The sequence below is a fragment of the Carassius gibelio genome, chromosome A12, assembly GCF_023724105.1.
Source record: "Carassius gibelio isolate Cgi1373 ecotype wild population from Czech Republic chromosome A12, carGib1.2-hapl.c, whole genome shotgun sequence".
Classification (NCBI taxonomy): domain Eukaryota; kingdom Metazoa; phylum Chordata; class Actinopteri; order Cypriniformes; family Cyprinidae; genus Carassius; species Carassius gibelio.
In genome coordinates, this window is record NC_068382.1 from 15,153,885 (window position 1) to 15,175,918 (window position 22,034).

Genomic DNA, 22,034 nt, shown 5'->3' on the forward strand with positions numbered 1-22,034 from the left:
CAGGTTGTAGTGTGATGGAAAAGGCCATTAACAGCGAACCACTTTTTTTCAGATTGACTGGTGCGTGAACTACATGTTGTATTGGCAGTGAAAATGATGAAATATTATATATACGATGGAGCTCATTAAAAGCATATTACAGTTTTAACCTTTGCCGTACGCTTGAGAATGGCTTTTCACAAACCTTTTTTCAACAAACCTGAAGTTTGCACAAAAGACAGTTGAAAGTTTCCACCCACACTAGAAATATAAAAAGATACTGTAGTAGATAATTTTCAGACATTTATTGGACTCACTATCTTCCCCAACAAAATGTCAATTTGTTCTTTGTGCAAACAGGAAGTAACACAGCGCAGATCTGCTTTAGAGACAAACTCAGCAAAACATTTTCTGAATATCTGACCATCAATCTCTCTCAACCTTATTTGCCTAGAAATTGCTCCTCTATCCCTTTCCGTTTGAGAATCTTCTCGCTCAAGGCTGCCGTCGACTCCAACATATTGACGACCTGTTTGCCTCCCCAGACGAATGCATTAGTAATCTGCAGGCGAGGCTGCATTGAGGAGATGGAGAGAGCATCTCATTGCACTCTGCAAACATCAACAGGCATGTACCATATTCATCGACCTTATCAGAGTGGTGCTCATCAGGGGCCTGGGCTCTTACGCCCCTCAGCATGGCTCCAGCAGTCCCACTCTGCCTTATTAGAGTGCCAATGAGGCCTTCTTATCACCATGGCAATCTGCTGCTCATAAACAATGCAGCATCCATGGGAGATCCACCTGGAACAGAGGAGACAGAGGGATTAATTCATGGAGGCCATGTACACACTCACACTAATATACATGACTATAGATACAGTATCCTCAAACTAATCAAGGAAATTAAGTGACAAATGCTGCAACATCCATTTGAATTCTGAATCAGTTTTGGAAAAGACCATCCTCAGCCACTAAATAAAGGTATATAAATAATATATTAAATAATATGCATATACATATAAATATATATATATATATATATATATATATATATATATATATATATATATATAGACACACACACACACACACACACACACAGATGTATATATATATGTATATATATATATATATATATGTATATATATATATATATATATATATATATATATATATATATATATATATATATATATATATATATATAGGAAGGCTCTTTTGATTAGAAGAGCATAGCATGATAACACAATAGATCAGGCATCACATACAATAACCCTTTGAGGTCCAAGGGGGACTGAATGTCACATGAAAGAACAGAGTAACATAATAATAGGAAAGAGCTTCGTGAGTTCACGATGTGGAGAACACTAAGAACAGTCTGTTAATTATTTAGAAGCTCTGAAGGTCCAAAAAGAGGATGCAAATAGCAGCATATAAGGGATGCACTGATGTATCGGCAATAGCAATACAGTTTAAATGAATTTCCTCAGGTCATTGATATTTAAAAGCTTAAAGGCTCTGGCAGTGATGGTGTGATATCATCACTTTGGCTTTTCAGTGGCACAAGTGGCTGAGCAATTTGAATTACAAACACAGTTAATGAATTTATTCATTTTAAGCCATTTAGCCAGATAATGAAAAAAGCCATTTAGAGCTCAACACTCACCACTCACATTGTAATTGCTGCATACGTCTGTGGATACAGAAAACTCCTGTGTCACTTACTCACGGTAGATCGGCAGAAAATGCCCATCTGCCACAACATGGCCTCTTTGAACGTGATTCTTATCCTGCGTATTAATGTTCTCTCTAAATACACCACCCAGAACTAAAGGGAAATAGTCTTGGGTCTATTACCATCTGTTTTTCCCAATTTCCCTTTTCCTTCCACCATGCAAGGAAACATCAGACAAAGATGCTGAGTCATTCCCAGATCAATTCAAATTAATCCTGTGCGGATGTGAGTTGCAGATTTTAGCACTCCAGAAATGGGGTTTGACTGCGTGCCTTTCTTCCAATTCCTTTTTTTATCAAATAATGTAAAAATCAATAGCTGTGGTCAGCATATGCACTTGGAGTGGTGGGATTTCGATTTCGGCTGGGGAGTTTGAAAGGAAGGAAAGCCGAACATCCGGCTGGACCGCCAAGTGAGATCGGCTAGCTACGGTATTCTGCGAGTAGCGCTAACCACGCACACTGCTTCTTTTATTAGTCAATACATCATTTTACTTAGCCAATAACACAGTCCCTCACACAAAAGATAATGGATGTTCCTCCCGGTTGCCGTGGGATCTGCTGCAGTGGTAATGCAGATTAATTCACTGCAAACTGATTGATTTTTCCTTCTCTGTCGGAGTCATTTGTTTTTTCCTCATCGCTGTGGTCAGCTACTGTAACTGCCCACCTGTGTGAAGAGGCATTGGCTAGTAAGTCAAATTAGTAACTAAAGGCATTGAAATTGGCGCTGCCCCACAATCCCTTGCTCTGCTTTATCTTCCTCCCTGTGCAGCCGCCTGACAGACTGCTTCAGCGGCTGATAGAGGCATTGGTGACCCGTGTCGACCCTCCATCACTGCCAGTCAGCACTTCTGTGAGGTCAGGGCTGAGGCACCACAGAGCGTCCCATTAAATATACATAGCAAAATAAAACACTAAAGATAAAGTAGGAAGCTGGAAAGCAGAGGCCACACACCTCAATCTGTCACTTCGGCCTACCGCCAGAGACGATGGGAGGACAGTGTGAAAAAAGGAAAAGGTTCTGGAACCAAGAGGACTCCTGCAGGCAAAGTTTCTCTTATGCCGCGTTTCCACCGAAATTACCCGGAACATTTGTACCAGGAACTTTTTTTCCCAGGTACTTTTTTCCCACCAGACCTGTAGCTTTCTGCGTTTCCACCACAGTCTAAAGTACTGGGAAGATTACAAGACAACTACATACTTTTAAAATTACATTTCATGACATAATAACAGTAATATTTTGAAAATGATACAAATAAATTGTGGTTGAAATCGCAATTCTGCAACTCAATCAATCAGCATGTTTAGCGCCCAAGTCCCGTCCCGGAACTTTGAAAAAGTACTACCTCGCCTGCAGGGATTTTCTGAGGGGCATTTTTTTACCCAGAACTTTATTTAGTTCCTGGTTACTGCGGTGGAAACACACCGAGTACTGGCCCAAAGGCCCTAGTTCCTGGGTAAAGTTCCTGCGGTGGAAACGCGGCTTTAGAACTGGTATTGGAGTCACTGTGGAATCATTAATACTCGCCGTATTGTTTCATCAGAGTGTTTATGGCAGCCGCTGCCACACATTCACACTTTGATGTGGAGTGCTTTAAAAGGGTAAGCAGCATGGAAGAGTGTGGGAAGCAGAACAGATCACACGCCTGAGTTCAGTAAAGTGACTTCCGCAGGCCAGATTTACCTCAGCGTGTAGCTTTGTTTGGATGAGATTGATAACTATTGGAATGCAAATCGGATTCATCAAACTGATTGATTTCTCAATGCCTCAGATTTTTTATTAGAAACTCTGGGGTGGATTGACAAATTTTATACTTATCAAATTAATTATCTAAAGGAATATTCCAAGATCAGTGCAAGTTAAACAACTGACAGCATGTGTGACGTAATGTTGATTACTACATAAGTTAGGATGCTTCTCAGTCAGCTCCCTAGTTCAGTAGTTTGGTTACTTATCAGGGAGTTGGCCATTTTAAGGGCTGTCTCAGTCGCGAAATCTTTCCAGTGCACTGGAACCTATGCTCCTTGAAAAATCCCACAATGCACTGCAAAAATGCTCACTATGCTCCTATACCAGAAATTACGTCTCATTTCTGAAACAATATTTAAAAAAGTAAAATCATATTGGCCTCAATATTTTGAAAGGATGGGTCATATACTGTGTGTTTGTGTAGATTTAACACGTTAATTTAATTTATTAGTCATGAAAAAATACTTATGCACATGCACATGCCCTGCCTTAGACCTACGTGTCATTGATTGGTTAGTTGATTGGTGATGATGAATATGATGCAGGGCAACAACTCACAGTGTGAAGTCGCCTGTAGAATCAGAGGGGTGTCCGAAAGTGGCACTAGACACCCCAGGCATCTGTTTGACCACTTATTTGCTACTGGCAGTTTGATGATTGAGATTTCATTTGACCTGTTGAGAAAGTATTTTTTTCACATACACATTGTTAATATATTAACATTAATATCAAGAGGGAGAAGAATAAGAAGGATAAGTTGGATGCACAATGAACTGTACAAGAAGTGCAGCGCTGTTCAAAATCCTGCTGTGCCACTCACATATTTTCCATTAAATTACATTATATTCGTCTTGCATCGTTGTTAATGCACATAATGACTTCACCCTAGTCAGGAAGAGTGTGTATAGAATTTTTTTTTCAATAATGCATTTGTCTGTCTGTGGACTGAGTAAAGTCCATACTTCACATGGATTGATAATGTAGATTGCCCTTACCATTTCCATTTGCAGTCTTTATATAACAAATCTCACTGACCCCCATTCTTTTCATTCTTGAAGTGAGGTTTGCGCCTGTGTGATGATTCGATTCAGTGAATGCATTTTAGACTTAGGGCTGAGATGATTATAATCATGATTAATCGCATCCAAAATTAAAGTTTGTATTCACATAATAAATGTGTGTGTACTCTCACTGTGTATAATTATTTTATATATAAATACATACACATGCTTGTATATATTTAAGAAATATTTGCATGTATATACTGTAGCTATATAGTATATACAGTATATATATATATAATTTTCTTAAATATATACATGCACGTATGTGTTTTTAAATATACAAAATAATTATACACAGTACACAGACATTTATAATGTAAATACACACTTTATTTTGAATGCGATTAACTACAGTATGTTATTTAAAAGACATTTAGTCACATGTTTTAAATCGCTACATTCATCATAAAGTGATTTTCTGTCATTTGTAAACAGGCACCTAAGAGTACCCATAAATATCTATAGGACAAAGGGGACTAAATTCGAACTGAGAGTAAAATCGTTCCAGTTCTTTTAGCCTCTCCGCCCATGTTTAATGGCTCCTCTGGTCTCAGTCACACCCTCATTACCTCCCCGCATCCTGGATCTCCCGAACGGATGGCAAAATCACTCCCAAACAGCTTGCATTCTCCTGAAACCACAGTTAGTTTTACAGCCATTCCATAGAGTCTGGGAGATGGATGGAAGAGGAGCATTAACATGCTGAGTTCAAGGCTTGCTCTCCTCTCTCCTCTCCCCTCTTCCATTGAGTCCAGCAGTGGAGATCTAATTACAGAATCTGAACAGAGGTAGAGGGTCAATAATGAATGTTAATGTGCAGTATTTCAGCCTCACCACCATTGTGAGCCTTTTATCTGTGTGGGTGTGCGCTCAGAGAAATCGGCCTTGTCAAAGATGACATGGCATCCTGTCTGGCATCTGCCCTGGCACCTCTGATGAAGGTCACTCAGCGGCGGCGACAGCGATGAATGCAGCCCTACTGATTGTGCTCTGCATCTGATGATTAAGAGAAGTTTAAATGAAGTTTGGCTCGGCTTGCTGTGGAGTCTGCACTGACGCTCTTTATACAGCGGTATTAAAGAGCTGTTCTGTGAATGTCCTCGGGGGCCATTGTAAAGAATGATGAAAAATGAAAATGAATCTTTCATGAGATTTGGCGCAGTTGACTGGACAATATATTTTGTTGTGATTTGCAATAACAAAACAGCAGAATGACATTTTCCTGCCTTGTAGTGGAAATTTATATTGTGATTAAAATGGGTATATGGATTTTTTGCCTCGTGTTACAGAAGATCAAAGGCCATCTAATGGCATGGGCCCTGAAAAATGGCTTCAGTAGGTCAAAATGTCATTAACCTTTAGAGGCAGAGCAGTCCTTGTGTCCACAGCTCCTCCCTCTTTTCATGCAACTGCCATGAAACTGAGAGCAACAGATACAAAGATGCAACTTAAAGGAGGATAACATAATGTGGAATGTATGAGTAGTGTCAAAAAGATGAATTTTTCATCCTGACAATGTATGATGCTTGTGTCAGGGTTTTGGTAAGGGAGGAACTCAGGTGCAGACAGGGATTCTCAAACAAAGGGTTTATTACAAAAAGGGGAAAACAAAACCCACGAGGGGGAAAACACGGAGCAAGGTAAAGACTAAATAACTAAAACAGGACTGGACTGACAAGATAAACAAGGACTCTAAATACTAACTATAAACACTCACGGTAATACAAGGACTTCAGCGGGTACAGCACAATCTCACACACAATCACAATTGTAGAACTCAGTTGAGGTACAATCACAATGACAATGAACCGACGCAAGACAGAGCACACTAGGAGATCTAAATAGGGGGAACAATCAAGACACGACAGGTGGCACAGATGGGACAATCAAGACACGACTAGGTTAACAAGGGGGGCGGGGCAAGGGAACGAGACAACACAAGCACATGGCCCAAAGACAAGGCCATGCGCTTGTACACAAAACACGGGTCTGTCATGATCCTGCCTCAAGACTAGGAAAAATCAAGGACACGAGGGCAGAATCATGACAGAACCCCTCCCTTAAGGAGCGGCTTCCAGACGCTCCTCAAGGGAACATCAAACACGGGACACGACTGACATGACAGACTGGGACACCGACACAAACCAACAAGACATGACAAATAATAACAAAGGCAGACATGAATACACGACGGCAGGGTTAGGGTGACAAATCAAAAAAAACAAACAGGGAAGGGGAGGAGGCGGGACCACAAAGTTCATGGGGGACAGACCAGGGTGAGTGGGTGGGGCAGGAGTTTTAGGAGGACAGGACGAAGGCTGACGACGGGGGGTACGGGCAGGTCTGGGTGGTGAGGGGCGGGGAGGGGTCTCGGGACAACTGACAGGGGACATGATAGGAGCAGACAAGGGACGCGGGGCAACACTTACGGGACGCGGGGCAAGACTTACGGGACGCGGGGCAAGACTTACGGGACGCGGGGAGACGACAGCTGGACACGGGGGGACAACATCTACTGGACACGGGACGACAACATCTACTGGACACGGGACATCTACGGGACACGGGGCAACATCTACTGGACACGGGGGGACAACAGGACACGGGACATCTACGGGACACGGGGCCACATCAACAGGATACATGACTTCATCAGCAGGACACGGGGCAACACTCACGGGAAACGGGGAGACGACATCTACGGGACACGGGGAGACGACATCAGGACACTCGGGATTTCTGGGGACAGGGTCTGAGGACAAGACAGGACTGACGGGGACTTCTAGGATACGGACAAGACTAGACAAATAATCAGAAAAGGCTTTAGCCGCTAAGACAATTGGCATCTCCTTACGAGATGAGATACACTGAACTAAAGTCTTTGCTGCAGAGTCGGCCGCGGCACTCTCCTGCGCTCTCACGACTGCCGACTTGCATACTGCCCTCTTCTTTGCCGGCTCGCCGAAGACTCAGAAGTTGACTCCCATGAAAACCGTCTCCCTCGTTTCATGGGGAGACTGCTGGCTGAGGAGGGCACCTCAGGACTCTGGGAGGGGCTTGCCTGACCCCCCAGGGTTGCCACGGCCAGGACACGACCCTCCGGGATCGCCGGCAGCTGGGTAGGTGGGGACCTCTGGGGCTCCTCCTCTCGCCCGCTCGCTCCGGAACGACCTCCCCTGGTCCCCCGGAACACCACAAGGCGAGAGCCCTCAAAACAATCTCGCTGGCTGGCTGATGCCATCCAGCATTGCCTCCTGTCTGCTGAGTTCCTTGGTGGTCGGTTCATTCTGTCAGGGTTTTGGTAAGGGAGGAACTCAGGTGCAGACAGGGATTCTCAAACAAAGGGTTTATTACAAAAAGGGGAAAACAAAACCCACGAGGGGGAAAACACGGAGCAAGGTAAAGACTAAATAACTAAAACAGGACTGGACTGACAAGATAAACAAGGACTCTAAATACTAACTATAAACACTCACGGTAATACAAGGACTTCAGCGGGTACAGCACAATCTCACACACAATCACAATTGTAGAACTCAGTTGAGGTACAATCACAATGACAATGAACCGACGCAAGACAGAGCACACTAGGAGATCTAAATAGGGGGAACAATCAAGACACGACAGGTGGCACAGATGGGACAATCAAGACACGACTAGGTTAACAAGGGGGGCGGGGCAAGGGAACGAGACAACACAAGCACATGGCCCAAAGACAAGGCCATGCGCTTGTACACAAAACACGGGTCTGTCATGATCCTGCCTCAAGACTAGGAAAAATCAAGGACACGAGGGCAGAATCATGACAGCTTGTAGTACAGTGTTCACTGTGTAGTGGATGGAGCCATACCAAATGAAATTGCCTTCAGTATTGAGAATTAAAATATGATTTAACATATTTAAATTCTTAAAAAAAAATAACAGATTGCTTTTAAGATTTTAAGAATCAATATAAGATTTATCAATACCTATATTTTTGTCAATCTTTAATCTATCTCTGGTTGTTATCCCAATATGATGTCAGCAAAGACTGTAAGAAATCTCAATACTTTTGTTTCAATAATTTCAATATGTACTTTTTGTTGGAAGACATTTGGAATCCGTGAGGCATATAAAAACCATTTCCAATTAATCCTGCAACAGAAACAGCCCCGGGCCAATAAGAGCTGACCGGCAGGCCATAAATACTCACCCTCCTCCATGTTTGGGCTAATTGCTCAGGCTGCATTATCACCCACTGACTTGAAGCTGACCACCGAGCATTGCTTTGAGTCTTTTCGGTCCCCTATGTGGGATATGTGCGTCTGTTTCCATGTGTGTGCGTTGTGTGCCATGCCATGCATGGGTGGTTTGCTCCTGAACTACGGCTCCACTTTTCGCTGACTGTGCAGCGTTGTGGAGATGAGGCTACCTTCACAGTGGGACAGTGGGAAATTACTGCTGTCATTCCTGCAATGGCTGACTGCCGTTGGATTTGTGGTGGTACAGAGAAATGATGTGATAGATTTATTCTCCAACAGGGTGCACGGCCATTATGATGCATACCAATCAGACAGTTTCTCAATTTTAAGAATAAACCTATCACTCTCACCTTTGCATATATTTGCCTTTAAAATGCCCTGCAGAGCACCACTGTTTTTGATGTCCAGTATACATTTCTGTTGTTCCCTGATGTGAGATGCATGCATAGGAAAATCAATAAAGCACATTTAAGTAACTCCCGTTATAAATATTACATGAACTACATCCCTTGTTCATTTTGTCATTCCTTATTCAGTGTAGCTAATCTAAATGGATGGGATTGCAATATCACTTGCCAAAGCACAGAACAGCTGAGAGCATTTTAAGGGAAATTGCCATCATTTGGCTCTCAACCATGGCACATGGAAAGTGGAGGTCAGAGGAGTAATTTGTAGAAATTGGCAGACTGTGTCAGTTGCTGCTGTTTGTGCAGTTTCTAATTCTGGCCAGAGATGGCAGCAGCGAGCCCTGTTGTATGACTGCTACATTCTCCTCCCAGCCTTCTACAAAATGATCTTGGCTGGCTTTTGAAGTGTCACCATCTTCTTGTTTACTGTAATGCTATTAAAGAGGATGTAGAGGCATAAATTGAAGGAAAAAAAACAATGTTAGAAGAAAAAAAAAGAACAACAACAACACATTATTTCAGTATTTGGTAGAGTGTTGTAGTGCCTGTTTTGATCTCTCTGCAGACTTTGGCTCTATGAAAGATTAATTACTTCTGAACATTAAACGCAGCCAAGCCAGACAAGAACCTCCCATCTTTAATGATAGTATCCAAAAAGGTATTGCAAGAATCATAACCAACAACTGTTTCAGGAGTAAAAGAGGTTAGTGTGCCCATGTTTGTTTACGTGTGTGAGTATGTGTGCAGTAGGACAGGCAGTAATTTTGCTTTTATTCAAAGCAGCCACTTCCAATTCCACCATGCTTCAGGGAGCAAGGGACAGAAATTACTTTAAAGAACAATAACAGATGTAAGCAAGGGTATTGTTAAAGGTTCATCATGCACTAAAGAGGTTTGGTGGCCCACTGCATTGAGTACAGATGCGAGTCATGTTCGTAGTCCTGTGTTTAAAGAGCAGGCGACGAGCGCCTCAGGATAAACATGTCGCTGACTGACATCACTCAACCCCAACTCTGTGATTTCTGTGTGCTGCTGCGAGCCGAGCCGAGCCTGGTCTGCTGGGAAATGCACAGTATGATCTAATCTACCACGTGACGCGTGTCCTGATGTGTTTCTGTGAACATGTTTGTATGGTTCAACACCTAATTCATGTACAGTGAATTCACATGGGAAGATTAACATCATAAGGTGAGAGTGACAATTTATGTCTGATTTAATCTGAGCAAATACAGTGGGATTCAAAAGGCCACATTCACATTCTAAAAAAATGTAGAATAGAATTTTAACCTGAAAATAAACCTGAATACTGTAGGTCAAATTTTATTCTGTCGACTATTTATTCAAATATTTTTTTAAGTAGTGTGTGTGTGTGTGTGTGTGTGTGTGTGATATTAAAAAGTATTCAAATATAGTAAATACAAATAACATAATAGTAAAAATATCAGTCTGTATGTCAGTTGATACTGGGCTGTTCAATTGTGTTTGCTCGTTTGCCCTTTTTTTTTAATTTAGGTTACTTTTATATATAATGTAACATATACTAATGTATATATAATATAATCAAATATCTCATATAAATCACATATCATATACAATTATTTTGTAACATTAACCCATTTTTCACAATGTATATTATAATGATGTGATTTTGTACGATTTAAGATGATTCATTTTAGTTTTTCTTATTATTATTAAATTTAAATGACCTAATATCAAAAATATTTATTATAAAATAATATATAATATAAAATAATTTTGATAACAAGAATTCATTTTTCAAGCTATATATTTTGATATGATGCCTACATTCATTTTGTAGCATTTAAGATTATTGTTTTCAAATTACTTCTGCTGTCATTTTATGCTCATGTAAAGTAAATTTTTAATAGCAACTGATTTTTAGAACTGTACATTATAGTACTGTGATGTATTTTAATATGATTGTTTTTAAGTTTTTAACGTCTTAATTGAAATGTATTTATTTAAAATAGTGTAGATATGTAATATCCCTTTATTGGTCATCAGCTATAACAAAAGTGCAAAAGGTTGATATACCAAATTCAAAATTCATTTTCAGTTCATCTTTACAGAAATTATGCAAATAATATATTTTGTCATTTAAAAAAAGGCGTTAAATGTGATAAAAATGCAAAACAGAAACGTTTTCACAAATAGGCTTTTGAAGCACTGCATTGTGTCTGGAAACCTCTCCAGTGGAGACCGGAGCTGCTGGTGGTTGGCATTTTCAAAGCTCTGGCCACCGAACCATGTATCCTCTCTGCGAGCACTGCCTTAGCTCTGTCCCAGATCACTTTCATCACAAGGCTAGTGTCTAATCAATCAAGTGGAAAAAAAAGAGTCACAGTCAGCAATGAAATCGCCATGAAGTACGGTCTGGATCCAGGATGAAAACCCACAGACCGGCACACTTGTACAGTTAAATCAGTTGATTTCCAATGGATTTGCCAGTTTTACATGTGCTATTATATTAAGCACCTCATTGATCTCACCCGAGCCAATTGTACCAGCAAATTCCTACCTGTAAGTCCGGCCGTTGCCAAAATCAGCATTCAGAGCTACCACCCACCACTGCAGGATTTGGATTTAGGCTGTCCCACACGTCGTTGCTTTTTAATGTCCATCTTGTGCACGTAGTTGAATTAGATGTGCTCTGATCCATGTCATGGCTAATGTAATAAGGTGCACCCTGACACAAGAAAGAGAGGCGTGATTAGATAAGCATTCAGAGCAACTCCACCATGTGACACACCCTGACACTCAGCAGGCGTTCACAAACTTGCGTGCCACGACTATAAATCGATCCGCCCTTTAACATATTTTTTGATGTAACAGCTCATGAAAATGACATGAAACAGTGACAAGTGTGCTCACAGTGTGAAAGAGCCGTGGAGGCATTACTCACTTGTGATGTCTTTATGTCCCGCGACATTCAGTTCCATTAGACGAGGTCTGAACTCATAAAAGGAATTGGGTCTAATAGCATTGATATGAATGCCACGCTATACACAGTCTCCGAAAAAGCGCTCAATTATTCACCCAGTTGTCAACTCCCTGGCGCCTAAATGCTTGCCCATCTGTGTGACATGAACCGCACACCATATGATTATACTAATGTATAATTATATAACCATGCGTGCATACATATAGCTTGGTAAACTACAAATGCTGCGATTCCAGCTGTGCTAATGTCAAGAACATTAGCGTTGAGGTATTGTTGGGACACGAAGGCAGAGTGAGGTTTGTTTCAGAGCCTGTCTGAGCATTAAAGAACATGTCAGTGTCTGTGAGGGAAGCTGGCAGACATTTATAGCCGTTGAGTGATGCAATTGTGGACTGATGGAGAAGATGGTTAGGCTCCTCTAGAGCCCACAGGCATGTTCGGTAATCAATGCACACTTAAAAAAGGAGGATAAACAGGAGAAAAACGAGATGGCTAGGCGGAAAACAGCCCAACGACTGCAATCCAGTGATGCTGATTATCATAAAGCTGGTTACTGAGATGTCATGGGGTGTACAGTAACAAAGCTCAGCCTAGATTTGTGTTTTTCCTGTTCTTCTTTCTTAACTTTAGGCTTATTTTCTTCTTAAGACCCTGAACTAGCGCTGTCTTTCCCACAGAACTGCCTACGCATGTTGACTCATTGCCTGTGGCCAAAGATTGACTCGACTCTCGGTTTGCGGTGTAAAAAAAAAGACCTTGTTTTGGAAAGTGAGTGAGATGGATATTAGCCAGGCAGAGGAGATTATTGAAGTCTTTCGTGTCGCAGGTTATCCTCTGGCACTTTAAATTCAGTTTTTGTCATGATTAGAAACAGCACCAGTGAGATTCATTTCTCAGGTCATTGTCCAGACAGACTACTCAGATGCTAGCATCACATGGCTACATGGGGAGGAATGATTGACGGCCGTTTGAATAATAGAAAAGCACCCTGCATGTTTAACTGTGGGATTCTATTTGCTGCTCACATTTTCATTAGCAATTAATTCTACCAGGGAGCACAGCAACACATGGGGATGCCTCTAATTCATGTTTACTGATGTGTAAATTCTCTGTAATCTGAATAGCTTTGTTAAAATGTCAGGGATGCTATTTTGTCTGGCTTCAAAGCGCCATCCACAGATTTTGCTGCCAATTTGTTCGTTCACAATTTTTATTTATAGATGTTTGCATGTTTTTACAAAAAGCTATATTGCAGACTAATCAGCATCACAAAAGAGAATTAAATTAGCTTATAAACAATTCTAAATTGTTCTGATTATTTAGGGGTGCACTGATGTTTCACTGATTCTTTACTATTTAACCTGAATTAAAAAAAGAAAAGTATTTAGTATTTATTTATTTATTTCTGGTAATAATAAAAATATATATATTTAGTGAATTGCTAAAGAGAGTTGCTGGGGGGTAGATGGATTTGATAACACAGTGTCCAGTACTGAAGCTTGTTCGTTATCGTTTTGGATGACTGAGACCAGCATCCGCCATCTTTGACCTTGGAATTTCAGTAGCTTGAAAATGGATCTCGTTTCGATCACTTTCCGCCTGGATGCGTACAGTGTGAGCATCCTTCATTTGCTGTCTAATGTTGACAAGACTATGAGGTGTGGGCCTTTGGCTGTCATGAGACACTATGTCACTCAAAGGTGCTTTGACTCATTTCCTCTCTCCATATCTGGTTTTTCCTCTTTGTCTCTGATGACTTCATTAGATTTGGGCATGCTCTCTTAATCAAAAAACCATACGGACATGTCAAGAGAGAGTGCAGAGCCACTCCCTCCCTGTTTTGTTCTGCTAAAATATATCCATCTTCTCACATAATCTCTGGTTTCTCTCAGGACATGGATCATCTGGGTTTTAGTGGGCGATTTGATTTATAACACTTTTTAACCCATTCCTCTCCTGTCCTCCGGTCATTATGCTCGCCTCATCTGTCCGGCACCTTCTCTCGGTTTGTTTGTGGACTCTCTTACCCTCCTTGAGCTGCAGGGTCTTGCCAGGGCCTCTTTGATTGCGGTGTTTAATGAGAGGCAGCCACCACAGAGAAAGAGAGACAGGAAATCCATAACCCAGAGAACAGTAAACCCTGCCAGCCATTAATCACTGACAGCAGTGCTCCTCCATGGCCTTCACCGCTGACAAAACCCTCCCTTTTTCATCCTCCCTGGGAATGCGCGCCAGTCCTGCACGTAACACATAGCAGACTAGACACACTTGGCCTGTTAAACACCCCACAACCAGTCAGTGCAACCGACCCATCCAGTGCACATCCCTAAACTAACCCATCACATGCACACACAGCCCCGAGGGGACGTTCGAGCACTGATCCAGCCTTCAACAGTGAATGCGACTGCCTCAGAGAGTTAAATCAATGCGCTCAACTGTCCCTTTGCATGAGTCTCAGCGTTCTATATGAACACAGCTGATCCAGCAGGCTGCTCTTGAATGCCACTTGTGGCTGATGGTAGTTTAGGACCCACAAACAAAAGCTTATAAATATTATGTTATGATTTGACACGTGTTTGTTTGAGGCACATTTGTGTGTCCTAACATAACTGGCCTATAAAGCGATAAAAGCACTCTCTTTATGTAAATCTGAGCTTTTGTCCAAACCCGCAGTGACTGCATCAAGCAACAGGACATTTCACTGTCTATTTATATGGCCCCGCCCACTGTCAAATCTGATTGGTCTAAAGCCTGCTTCTCATAACTTTATATTGGATATCAAATATCATATTTGCAAATGCTTTTCTGTATGATTTTAAACCAGGAAGTCTATTAATTGTCTAATTAATTAAAATATTTTATTCTTAAATAATAATTTTATTTTTTAATATTGATTATTATATGTATTATTATAATTATAAATACAAATACAATTCCAATATATATTCATAATTGTATACTAATTACAATAATAATAATAATAATAATAATAATAATAATAATAATAATAATAATAATACTAAAATTACAAGATGAAGAAGAAAAAGAAGAAGAAAAAGAATGAAACATTTGGGGAAAATTTAACATTGTTATTGCATATTTTAATTATATTTATTATGATAATTACATTAATGCGTGTGATAATAATAATAATAATTAATCTGAAACATTTGGGGAAATTAACTTGTTGTTATAACACATTTTATTTTATTTTATTATTTTTTTTGTTATAATTTAATACATTTATTAATTAAATTCCTTCTCTCAGGTTTTCTGTGCACAGGTGCTCTATAGCTATAAAACTTTCTGAGGTTTTTGGGAGAATGTTGCTTGTAAATATTTCACCTGTGCTGGAACACAAGTCATCGTCTCTTGAGAGGCTTGACACAAATTCTCAAAGACCTTTGAACCATGCAACAACACAAGAAGCTATGTTTGCAGTGTTATCAGTGGCTAAATTTCTTCATCTTTTGCATGTCAGGGTACCTTTCTATATCTAAATTGGGGTCCAAAATACTCTTGTGATTCGATTTCACCTTTTCTACATTTTCATTACAAATTATATTATCAGCATTTAACAATTGATTGAAATTGTTATGCTGATAACATAATTTCTGATGAAAACATAGAACATTTGAAAAATGTTTTTGAATGCAGAAAAAGCTTGTGTTCGGGTTTAGTAAAGAATAGTTTTTTGCTCTTGTTCCAGTAGCAGCGCAGGTAGTATGGTTGTGAGGGAGTTGGCGTGGTCGACAGGATGCCAGTCTTGGAGAAACAAGAAACATCTCCCCACTGCAATCGCTGAGGGATCTCTGCCCAATCTGATTACTGCATTCGTCAAGCGCCACCCTGTTCTGCAACTAAACAAAGCCATCACCAGATAAGACCCTGCTGACTCCTTCAACACTGCTTGAGACAATTCCACACTCATGTAAATGTACCCATCCCCCACCCCACTCTAACCTAATGCGCACTGGGCAGGGAACACATTGAAAAATAGTGGAAATGCTTTCAGTTCTGCTTATTTGATGGACAGAAGACGAAGGTCTACATTACAGTCAAGCTCTAATGCATTGCATTACACATGCCACATCCTCAGATTACTTCTGGTCATGTCCCAGTGGCAACCCTGAAAGACTGCAACTGTAGCTCAGTGTTTGTGGATTTTCCTATTACAAGCCTGTCCCAGCTCTTTATTTTTCAGGTTGTTGTATTGCTTGTTCCTAAAGGCTCAATTCTAGAGTGATTACTGACTATAGTTCTTGAAGCCTGGATTGGGTTTATACCAATATGTCTTGTAATGCTCCTCGGTGAATATCTTATTGGGAGCTTAACAGTCTGACATTCCTTATCAGGAACTGATGGTGATGAATGGCATGATCAGTGTAAGCTTCTCCACATATGTTTACATCATTATGAAAATTCTTCTTTTCTAATCTGAAAAGAATGTCATGTTTCAGGATTCAAATCAAGAAAGGGCGGTGTTGCACCTGCTTAGAAATGGTAAGCTTAATAATGCCTGTATCAATTTCCTTATTTTATGTCCATAATTAATAACAGATGGTCAGTTTGTATTCCCACAACTTTTTTTTTTTTTTTTTTTTTTTTTTTTTAACCATTGATTCTTTATTTCTGTAACACTTTAGTTTGGGGACCAGTTCTTATGAACTTACTATTAACTATGACTTTTGCCTCAATAAACTCTTAATTTGCTGCTTATAGTTCGTAAGGTCATTGTTAAGTTTAGGTGTAGGATTAAAAGACCTAAAATTCTAATATGCAGAGTAAGGCATTAATATGTGCTTTTTAAGTACTAATACACATGCATGCTAATTATTTATTTGTTATTAATTTATTTGTTATTTATTAATTATTATTTGGATTTATGAATAAAATAAGATCTGTATTACCATTACCCGAAGAGTCTGATGGTGTTACATTGTCAAATAAGATTCTTAGTCAAAATAAAATTAAACATTTTCATTAATATTACTATTATTATTACTATTATTTTAACCAGTGTCTAATCTGGTGTTATTATTATTCTTACACAAGTATTATTATTATTTCAAATATTTTTTGTATAGTGATTAATTTTTTTTTACTTATGTTGTGAATGTCCCTTCAACATTGAAGGCATTTGTTAACCGCTGACATTATTATACTTATGTATACTAAACCACTATTTTAAAAACCCATTAGAAATTCCTGAGGGAAAACTATTGCATATTATTCTTCCGGTTTAACATCATAACTGAAGGGCTCTATTGCAATAAAGAATAATTTGCTGTCTGTGAACACAGTGACATAATTAGTGCCTCCTCAACATCATGAAAATGATGCCCTAAACCATACAGAGCCAAACAGACACAAGACTGTGTTGAAGCTTATTAGAAATGTTAGATCCTAGAACAGAAGTTTAAGGATGCAATATTTCATCATTAATTTATATTATTCAATAAATAAGCATTTAGAGCGGATATGAGTGTGTTTAAATTGAGCTATTCCTGCAACTTTCATTTACACTATGGTCCAAACCAGGCCATGTCATCAAGGCGGCAATGTTAAAATACAGATTCCTTATGAATAATTAATAACATTATTTTAAATGAGGGCCACAGACCAGTATTGGGATGCAACATTCTTTTTTAACTATGCCTTCAAAAGACAAACAAACAGCAGGGCCCATTGTGAATATGTCTGAAGATGCATCTTCTGCGTTTCATTGTGTTACAGTAATCATACTTTCAGAAATTCTCTCTCATGTAACCTTAAAAGCCAAAGAGCGAACAGAGCATGAGGCTTTGGAAGAGGAATCATAATGCTCAGACTAAATATGCTGCATATCTGACAAAATAATGTTGTATGTTGTAAGTAGTTATAGTAAACATTTAGGATATAAATACATAAGTCAATATAATGTTATGATTTGTAATGGGAAGCCCCATTAAAATGCTGTCTTAACATAATCTTGTATTGAGTAATGTCTTTGAATTTTCAAAGTCTAAATGAGGAAATAATTACTTTGCTGAAATTAGAAAAAAACTCTGGGGAACTCATAAAAATGAATCAAGATACAGGTCCATCAAAAAGGAAAAGGAATAGGAAAGGAATAAAACACATGCACACAAAACTGATCATGATTATGTACAGTAATCATAAGAAAAAAAGAACCTTTAAAATGTATTGCACCCATTTTATGATGTTTTTCCAGATGTCAAAGAAGACCAAAACAGCTGATTCATTCTAGCCCCTTTCACAGGAGACAGGTACTCTAAATTAGATTTTATTCGCATCACAAACAACATCCGTGCTGATGAAGACACATCAACACAGAGCAAAGATTTCCCCAGAAAGCATGCATGTCATCTCACGCCTCACCATAAGTGCCTGAGGAACTCACACCTTGTGTATTAAAACACCTCTGGTTTCACATGTGTAGAGATTGGGCCTGTTACCAATGCAATGTTTTGACGTGGAGGGACGAGCCATTGAACCATGCAACTATTGAGTACAAAGCTGGAGGTTCCCAAGAGAGCTTTGGCCCACTTTTCTTGTCAAAAGATAATAGCTAACTGAGCAGAAGAGGGGACATCGAACATATTGGTTTTTGAGCATTCTGTTTAGTGTTCCTCTCTGAAAAAATCCCATACCCAATAGATGGTGCCCAAAGAGCTAATAATTTCACTTGTATTTAAGTACATTTATAATTACATTTATTTACTTGAGTGCAACGTTCTATTAGGTATTCCTAACTACTATACACAGCACATGTATTAAAATGTATTACAGTGTACATGTTGGATACTTATTTTTTGTTGTTAAAATGCAACACATTTGCAATTTTTTTATTTTAGATAGCAACAGTAAAGACTACAAACAATGCAGAGAAGACTGAGGTGGTGGATGGCTACATGTTAGTGAACTGCTGGGTTTGCATGCAGTATTCATACACTATTCATAGACAGTCCTGTGGTGATCCTACCCATGATGCTTACCTTAACCTTTGTAGGCACAAATGTGAATCTAGTTGTGTTCACAATGTGTTATATTTAAATGAAATGCTTGAAAACAATATGCTAGGTTTAATGTAAAAGCAGGAATGCAAATCTTTTTATCTTTATAACATTATATTTAGGTCTTCCCTTAAGATGTGTGTACAATTTGATCCGTAAAGCACTTTGTCTTTTTTACTTTCTTTTTTTTTATGGCATTGCATTGTCATTTTCGATTGCACAATTTCGATTCACAATTGCAATGAAATTGTTTTAACGTGCATATTATATATATAACATTATTTAGTTGTAAGTACTGTAGGTTATATAATATACTTCACTTCTTACAAAGCATAGCTATTTTCTTTTTAATCACTGGGAAAAATATGCTTTTTAGATTTTTTTTTAAATTTATTTATTGTCTGTTGTGATTCAATATAGCAACAAGATCTCTCATGCCAGGGTTTCTCTCATTAGTAGTTGTAAAGAAAAGTGGAGATATAACGCTTTCAACAGGGAACCAAATCTATCACTCTGCTCCACTCGTATATACTATTCCAGACCGTCTTTTAGTCTTGGTGTTGCTTGGCGACAAACAGAGCTTGACGTTTCTTTTGGAACTAATTTAGTTGGTGGAAAACAAATATACTGACTAATCAGTTTGGAAAAGTAAGTTCCTTGATATTAATTGCTGTACTTGTTTAAAGAATTGTTCAGCATTTCAGCAGCACTGAATATTTTGAAAACTGAACGTTTTTACCTGCGGGCTCCTGCCTATGGCCAAATCACAGCCATGCTGATGTTGTTCTTCCATTAGTATAAATGCACACTGACAGTTTACATTACAGTGGCCATGTGACACGTATATGGTGCAAGTACAATTACACGTTTAATTAAATAGCAATAGCCTATCAAGGACTATTTTATTATCAAAAACAGATTTATAGAATAAATTACAAATAAACTGCATGCACTCAAATGACTCCTTAACTGACGATATTACTTGTCAACATGCACACTGTAATGTGAAGTGTGATAAAATGCTTTTATTCGTGGCGGGCACGATAACGGCTAAAGCTGTTTCCTCATCTGTATGTGAAGTTGTTAATAACGGTGAGCGCTGTCCAAGGTGCTGCAGCGCTCTCGCCCCGCCCATCTCCATCACACACTAACCGGGAGACACGTGACGCGATGTGCTGACAGTCCCTGGCAAAGCTCGCCTGAGAAACACATCGCACCTTGTCTTGCACACAGAACAGGGAGCGATATCTTCTATTTTATATGCACCGAAAATAAACTAACATTTACATTGGAGAATTTCTTAAGGATGAATCGTTTTGTACTGAATCTTAATTGGTTGTTGGGTCCGTTTTGAATTATTTTTTCATTTTATTTTTTTAATCTATTGGGACTTAGGTGATCCGCATACGCGATTTCTTCTGCTCATTCGACACCGATGCAGTGGTTTTTTATTTATTTTATTATTTTTATTTTTAATCAGATGAAAGCCTGAATCGATGTGGAGGAAATCAACCAGATTCATCAGTGAGGTTAACCTGTCAAGAGGCTCACAATGGTCCATTTCTCAAGGTAAAATAATTAAGGATTGTGTACATGTAATTTGAAGGCGTATTTGAGGTTATGAGCCGTTTTCGGTGAGAGTTATGGATGTGCTTCACGCGCTCACTGCAGTCACGCGCAGGTGAGATGATGCAGCTGGGCTTCATTTCAGTGTAATTTCACTCTATGGCCGATTCATTCCTGTTTACAGCTGGCCCTTGCTTCATCTTAAGCGACATCTGATGACTCCCTATATTTCCTGGTCGCAGCGTCTGAAAAAGAGCACGGTAAAGCCGTGTTAAAGGTGTCTTTCTAGCTCTGTTTGAACAGATGGTGGTTGATTATTGGCTGTATTGCGCATCTGAGTCATCACCAATTTTAATCAAAGGAAAGGAAAAATTGAGGAAAATTGTTATTGTTTGAAAGTAAATTTTAAATGGCATCTATTTGTTTTGTAGGATCCCGTTGTTGTGTAAATCGCTATTAGGATGATCGTGGGTAGTTCGAGACTCCATCTATTAGCTACTGATAGCAAGGCATGACCGTAATTGTTTCGAGAATACGGTAAATAAGACTGCGTTCTGTACATTAAACGCATATGATATGTTGTGTAAGATCCATCTGTGAAAGGGGGTCGGTTGTTATCTTGCTAAGTAGCCCAGTGTAAACCTGACAGTAAACACATAGGAATTCAAGCATGAACTGATTGGTTGAGATCAGTTGACAGACAGCCCAGAGGCCAGACGATTGCAGTGTCATTAATGCTTAAGAGGCGCGCGATAAGCCCCCGCCCTGGGCTCATTTTGGGATGCAGGACTTGAACCGAGCGAGGTTCACTGAATCAAACGAGATTACCCCATTGCACACTGTATCGATGTTGCCGCCCGTTCGGACCTTTTGTCAGACTGCACATACCCTCCTGCTGAAATAATTGTAAATATGATTGCCTGTATGTCTGACTGGGCTGTAAAAATAGTCGTAATTATAAAGGAAAATAATTCGAAATACCAAAAAAAAAAAAAAAAAAAAAAAAAAATTAAGTGGTTAATTGTAAGACTACCATTCCATACCTTACGATTTATTAGTAAACTATATAGTAACACTTTTTTATACATAAAAATATACTCATAAAAATATATGCATAACTAAATAAATATTTTACGGAGACCATTTACATATGTAGACTATTATTAGGCTTATAGGGGGGTTAAGGGGGGGTTAAGTTTTGTTTTATGGTGTGCACATTTTAGGGTTTTATGTTGCATGTCATATTAATTAGTTAATATTTGCAGCATAATTTAAGTGTATGTTTAAGTGTATATGTTTGTGTGGAAACA

General features: G+C 39.2%; 1 protein-coding gene across 11 annotated transcripts in view; it reads left to right on the forward strand.

Annotated features, from left to right (window-relative positions):
* Window positions 1-20,254: 20,254 nt before the first annotated feature.
* LOC128025257 (neurexin-1a-like) overlaps window positions 20,255-22,034 on the forward strand; it is a 168,914-nt gene continuing 167,134 nt past the window's right edge. For 6 of the 11 annotated variants that reach the window (XM_052611435.1, XM_052611432.1, XM_052611442.1 and 3 more), the window contains exon 1: window positions 20,257-20,727. The gene's annotated coding sequence lies outside the window, so the exon portion shown is untranslated. Of the gene's footprint in view, window positions 20,728-22,034 lie in introns of all 11 variants that reach the window. The other 5 variants (XM_052611434.1, XM_052611437.1, XM_052611438.1 and 2 more) reach the window with 3 other exon arrangements.